We start from the raw sequence: 7,209 nt of genomic DNA on the forward strand, positions 1-7,209 counted from the left end.
TGTTTTATGAAGAATCACTGGACAAGTGTTTCAAGAACAACGAAGGCAGAATGGGACGGGCTTGTTAGCAATATGGAAAAATCACTGCTGCTGTCTGAGGTGAGGTGAGTTTGGGGGGGGGGGAGGGGAAGCCACATACAAAATGAGAACAAACCTCTCCAAAAAAACACAAGGTAGAGATTTGTGATTTAATAATTATCTTGTTTAATGATGTAACTGTATATTATGACATTATCGTTTTGAGCTGTTGAAGGGGAAAGGGAAGATAAAATTTTCATTATGTTCACTGTTGGAATGTACTTTGTTAAACCATGCTTCAGTGAACTAAGCACAGCCAACTGCACATAAGCCCCAATCAAAGGACATCAGCAAAGGCAAAGCTGTATGTAAATAAGCATGTAGTTACAGTGCTTGTTACACACTGTTTGAACTTCTGTAGCATAAGCAAGCCCATTTACTGTGGAAGAAAGGAGGCAGAAACAGACTTATAAACTCTCAAATCATAGTAAGGAAAACTCTTGCAGACTTTAGGTCCCAGAAAAACTGAAATATAGGAAATTGTTTATTAATGCTACTGTTATTTAAATATATTTCATCTCCCAGCAGAAGCTTTAGGGGCTGTTTTAAAGGAGAACAGATTCTTCAAGGTAAACATCCTTCTGCCTAAGCCAATTTTCCTAAACTGACTCAATCTTTTCAGGATCCCATAAACTTCTGTGCTATTAACTGGCAACCTCCCAAACAAACTTCCCACCAGACTATATATGCCATGTTACCAATCACTAATGTAGATGATGTAATCATATTTTTTGAGCTTCATTTTTTAAAAAGCTCTGATGGGTTCAAACCGGACTTTGTTTAATCTTTCTGTTTTTCAACAGTCAAATATAAAAATGCTTGAATTATTTTTACAAACTTTTCTCTAGAACAGTGAAAAACACTACTTGCAATTTTTTCTTATTCCAAGACTTGAACTTTAAGAAAACCCACCAAACATAGCAGAATTCATCATGGAGTTTTGATACTGCTTTAGTGCAATGACTTCTGTGTCAGAACATGCTTCTGTTGCAGACCGATTTAAGGCTAGGAAATACTTGATGTAGCTTTTTTCTCTGCTTTTGGCTAGCCTCCTTCCCACATTTTGCAAAAAAAATGGGGTTTTCCCTACTTCCATCGAGTTCCACAAGCTTCCTTAGTTCCAGGAAATCATGGATCTTCCAGTATATAAGCAATTCCTTTTCAATATGAATGATTTGTTCCTGGTTATAGCATGTGGGATATTTGACACACAAAATCTTTTCATTTGCTTTGAGGGCTAAATAGAAGGACTAGTCCTGAGACCCTAATTCAGCTAGTCACACAAATGCTAATCTTTGCACGTAGCAGGAGCTACTGCCTGATGATACAAAGGCAATTTATTGTCTCAGTCTACGCTAATTAGGAGCATGAAAGATTTTCAGATTATGCAAGGAGGAGTGAGTATGTGAGGAGCAAGGTCAGGAAGAAATGTCGGATACTAAGGGAAGCAACATATGTAAAACTACCCTATTCGGCAGAAATGAAGTAAAGTTTGGCAGCGCTGGGGTTGAGAGGGAGCACGTTTGCTTCATGTTGCTCTTTCAAGCAGTAGCAAAGGGCGTATGATCTAGGAACGTGTCTTTGCACACAGTGCCTGAGACCTGACAGCAGTGGAGTTTCAATAGCCTGTCCCTTCAGATGATGTTAACAGTGCTCCTTGCACTCTGTGGTATCTACTAATGTGGCTTCCACCTTCTGTAATTTGTACCTAGAGAAGTTCATCTCTCTCTGCCAGTTTATGTTTCATGGAAGTCTTTCCTCTCCCTTTAATGCACTCCTCGTTAAGCCCAGACGAAGCTGTTCACTTTGCAATAGCTGCCCTGCTGGCATGGGGAACTGCAGAAGCAGACATACTTCATGGTCTTCCTAGTTGTTAATCATCAGCCTATTGACAGCTGGAGCTGTGTGCTCGTTCTTCTTCCTTCTTAAAAACATGGGGAGCCTGAACTGAACACAGCACACTCACGTGGCACTAAGCAGCAGCTAGCTATTGGATGGCTAATACTAACTCCCACAACATGCAAAGGCCTGGGAGAAAACTGTGGCCCCATAGCTCTTGCTCCTCCTCCCCCCCCAATAGTTACTTGAATTTAAAAGAAAATTAGTATTTAGCTGTTTAGAAAACTGGTTTGGGTTTAGTGGCTACAACTGTTCAAGGCATACCAGAATGCCGTGGTGCCCAAGGAAGGTTCTATGTCTTGAATGGCATAGAAGAGTTAGCCACTCACTGTGAAATGACGTGGTTCAGGCTCAACCAGTTATTTCCTCATGGATCCAATAGGAATGCTCCAAAAGAATTTTGGATCTGTAAGATAGTGTAAGTCCAATTTAGGAAACAAAAGCAGACCAAGATAGCCTAGCTTCTGTCCTCGGGCTGTTCCTTTGCCCCTTCCCTCTGCCTTCTGGCTTGCAGTGTTTTTCAGTCATGGTGGACATGATTACTGAGTATGTAATTACAGAGCTGTATGGACTTTAGGATTAAGTATGCAGTCGCCTTTTCTGACTTGTCTTAACATCCATGAAGATAGAAATGTCTGTAAGAAAAATCTGCTCTAGCCTGAAAGCCAAGAAGCTCTAATTCTTAAAAAATAATCTTTATACCCTTCCCAAATTGGGCCATGGGTTTCCTTTGTTCTGCTCCCTTACATTTCTCCCCTATCCCCCAGGAAGGCTGTTTAATGTAAAATCTTGGAGGTAGAGAAAGCCCAAGGACACAGCCTCCTGATGAGATGCCTTTCTGTGCAGGGAGTCTTTCTAATGTGAGGAAGTGCCAATAGGTCAATGAGACCTGTGTGCGCAAACACCAATCAGCCGTGTCATTACTTCTTGTATGTAGATATAAAAAGATCTACATCTTCTTAAAAAAACAAAAACCAGCAGCTAAATTCATTCCTTGCAAATGGGAGTAACTGATGCCCTTGAATGGTTCAGGAAAGGTCAAGAAACCCTATGGCAAGATGAGAGGTTATAGAGCTTTATGTTTGTTCTAAGGCAAAATGTAAGAAAATAACCTATAGTATCCCATCAAAGTTAAAATACTGAAGGCATTCTTCATGTATTTTAATAGACAGTTAATGACATAGACCCACTCCCTGCCCTTTTTCTGCCTGTTATAGATCACCATATAGTTCCAACCCTTTTAAGCTGTGTGGTAAACCTAATCTTGATGGAGCAAACACATCTTTGATGTAAATAACCTTAATTCCATGGGCTTATGCCAGGGAATAAAATATAGTCCACGTTGTTGTTGAATTCTGCTGTCAATGTAGGATGTAGGATTGGAGCCATTAATTATGTAAAATATTTTGCCAAATTTATTTCAGATGTTTTTATCACATCAATGACTGGCATGAGGGGCTTAAGATTACATACAAAATTGACATTTTCCTGGATAACTTTATCTTGTTAATGAACTGAACAGTATTTCTCTATAGAGTTGTTATCTTGACAGTACTGATAAAATATTCTTTTTAGTTGATTTATATGGTAAGAAATAATACTCTTTCCTTTGCCTGAAATTAACTGGAATATTAGAAGCTTTCCAGGCAGAATCTTGTCAGTTTGTGGACAGAACCTGGATTATGTGTCACAAGAAACTTTGTAGCCTTAACATTTTACATATGGGAGTAGCCTTTGAGATAAGAGTATGAAATAAGTGCAACTGCCAAACTTCAATACAGCAGTTGGGTATGGATGGTGTTAATCCCCCCAAGGCCCCCAATTTAAGTGCCTTATTACAGAGTTTGTAGCAAACAGCATGGGACATAAGTCATTGGTGTCTTACGTTAGCTTCATGCAGGTTTATCTCCTGTGAGTCAATGATGATAAAGAAGCTGAGTTAATATTTACCTATTGTATTTACTAAATTCACATACCCTTTAATGGCGAATGATCCATGAAATGGGTTGTAAAGAAGCCAAGAGGGATTGTTCTTTTTTGCTAGTACAGCTGCAGGAGAATTTAAGGCCTCTTAGGCTGGAGGGCTCAATAAAGGGAAGAGTTACTAATCCCAATATGTCACTACAGGGGGAATAGTTGTAACTTGTGCACCTGCAATAGCAGTTATTCAGTGATAAGGGATCAACATATGCACAAGCTTCCTGTCAGTCTGAATTTCTTTCTGAAAACCCACTGTGTTTTCCTTCTGCAAATGCCAGTGTTGCCACACTTGAATATAAAAACTTCATTTGAATGCAAATAGCCCTCCCATGTCCTAAAATAATTTCAGAGGATTAGAGCATCCAGGGATTTCAGAGGAGTGTAGCCAGCATTCTCTGCTGAGAAGCCAGAAGCAGCAGCTCTGGTTAGTGACTGGCAGGAACTCTGCTCCCTGAGAAGTGGCAAAGGAATGGCCAAAATGACAAAAGAGACAAGTGGAGGTAAGAAAATGGTTAGGGTGCAGACCAAGAGGACAGGATTTCATCTTTCTCTGAGTAGCAAGAGATGTGCTCTTGCTTTTCTCAGGGGAAGATCCCAGATGATTGATGTTACTTTCTCTGCTGAATGGAACAGAAGAAGGAGGTTCAATGAATTGTCTGTTTTATTCTGTCTGTCCCTTGGACACATAGTTTTAACTAGTTTATTTAACTATGGTTTATGTTGTTCATTTTCCTCCCAGGCCCATATATGCTAGCTGGGATTGCAGGGGGAAATCATGCTTTAGCTCATCACTCCAGCCCACCCTGGCATGACCCTGAACCATCCCATGCATAGAAAACAAAGGGGAGGGAGTTGTGGTCATCAGACTCACCAGGTCTTTGTCAGATAAGAACTGCTTCAACCAGAATGGTATCTTTAGGAGGAAGTTCATATGTGGTTCCTGCTGCTTTTGCGCTGCCCACTTGGAATAGAAAGATTTTGTTTTAGGTTGAGGAATCTACCCCTGGATTCCTGTTCTACTTTCTCCTCTCGTACCAAAGTGAATGAAAGAGATGTGGATGCCTTGATTTCCTGGGTGTAAGTGGGAAGAGAAGAGAGCTGTGATTAAAAAGATGAGCTCTATCTCTGCAGAGTTCTGTATGTGACTTTGCCACTGGCCTAGATTTGGAAAAATTAATAGATTTCAGCTTTTCATCTTTATCCTCAGCTAAACTCTTCCTTTCTGTGTCAGTGTCAGTGGGATACTGACCTCTACGCTGTCTCTCCTGCGATTCAAAGCACTTCCCTACACCAACCATTAATATTGTTCTGTGGCCTGAAAGAGGAGGCTACATTAAACAAAAATTGAATCTGAATGTTACCATGGGAATCTGCTGAATCTGAGTGTTACTATTGTACTGTATGGGATTTAATACCATCCTAATATCCACTATATCATAATCTCATAGTCTGGGTTATCTACTAGATATTCTGCTGTTTGACATTGTAATTGTTTGGGTGGCGAAGAGTGGGGAAGACGAGCTGTGATAAAAAAGAAAAGCAGTAGAAATCTACTGCTTCCATCACTGGTGCCGTAAAGTCTGTCAGCTCTGTATGCCAGCCAAAATGGCAGGGCTTCAAGAACAGACTTTACCTTCCAATAGTGCCCTGCCTCAAGTGTGACTGACAATGGAATTAATGGGGCACGGACAGTGGGAAAGGGGTAACATGAACTCATGTTTCATGTACTGTACAATGCTCTAACCTACTAGTGCGGGATTTTCTTAAGAGCAATGGCAGCAGCAAATCTTCTTCTGGCAGATATTTGCACCTGCACCTCTGAAAGGCACTTACTAAACAGCTCATAACCCTGTTGGAAGGAACAGCTGAAAAGAATCAGAGGGCCAGCTTTAGAGTACTTACCTCTGTACGTGCCAGAAAGTTTGGTAGAACAGTGCACAAGTCCTTGAGGACTGGCTTATCATCTGCCAACCAGATAAAAAGGCATGCGCCTTTCCCAGTGAGTCCATGGACTGACTAGGGCTGAGGACTTGTAGCAAGGGTGAAATCTAAGTCTGCTTGGAGCCATATTTGTGCTCACACAGTACTGGGAATCATTCTGGCATTAGTGTCTTCCAAAAGGGCTGGGTAGTAATTGAASGTATTGAAACGTGGTATGCATGTTTGTCGGATTTGCTAGGACTGGGTGAGAGGCTTCATCTGTGACAGAGATGGCTCCCCCATAGCTCGGACCAAGTGGAGCAACATTAGGTCAACTTGTACCTTCAAAGCTGGTAAATCTCCAAAGGAGGTCCTAAAATTACCAACATCAGACATTTATGGCAGGAAATCTAGGCAGTGTCCTACAGTAGGACACACATCAGCTTATGAGTGAGCACTCTGAATTTTTGATGGGTGTGTTCTAGAGTATTAACACACCGATAACTGCAACTGACCCCACTGAAGCAGTGGAATTTAAGAACTGAAGGAATGAGCTGTGGTTTGCATTTTGGTGGGTCTTGAGCACTCCTCCCTAATGCTGTTTGGAAAAAAACAAAGCTTCTGTGTGCCTAAAGAATAAATTAACCTCCCATGCCTAACTAGTGCAATCAAATTGCATTTGTGTGGTAGAGTTAAGAAGTTTGCAGTGTGTGGACTAATGCATTTCCTGGTCTGCTGAAGCAGTAAATCTCTGGCCTTTTTTATAAATAGTTTGAATTCAGTTGCTAAAGCCCATTTCCCTCCTGTCAAAAGTTTTTACTCTAAATAAAACATAAATTATGCCTGACCTTACAATATTTTTTACTGTAATGCTTAGAAGTAGCCATCAAGCTAGCAGATGAAAAAGGTGAAAAGCTATCACTTTTCTTTGAGCTGGGGAACTGTCCTGATGTGCAAACCAGAGGAAACCTTTGATCGAGGACACTGATTGCTTGTTACTAAAAGAATGCTATGAAAAAGAAAAATAATTGTTGCCAAAGAGAAGGAAACACGGTAGGGGAAAAAATCTTTGTAAGGAAGGAGAAAAGCAAAGGACAGCTCTCTGTCCCTGCATAAAGCAGGAGAAAACTAGATCATTGTTTCTGAAAGAGAGGAGGTTGCTGGGTGCTAAGCATGAATCACTGAAAGAAAAATGGATGAAGCTCCTCCTTTCAGGGACCATGCCATCAATGTTTTGTTCTCATGCCAAATTCCAGGACTATAAAAATCTGCCTATAAGCAGAAAAAAACCACTTCCCTGAAAGGATTTTCAAGTTACCACTTCATGGCAAG

This window comes from Rhea americana, unplaced genomic scaffold, assembly GCF_003343005.1.
Source record: "Rhea americana isolate MKP2758 unplaced genomic scaffold, rheAme1 scaffold_458, whole genome shotgun sequence".
Lineage (NCBI taxonomy): Eukaryota > Metazoa > Chordata > Aves > Rheiformes > Rheidae > Rhea > Rhea americana.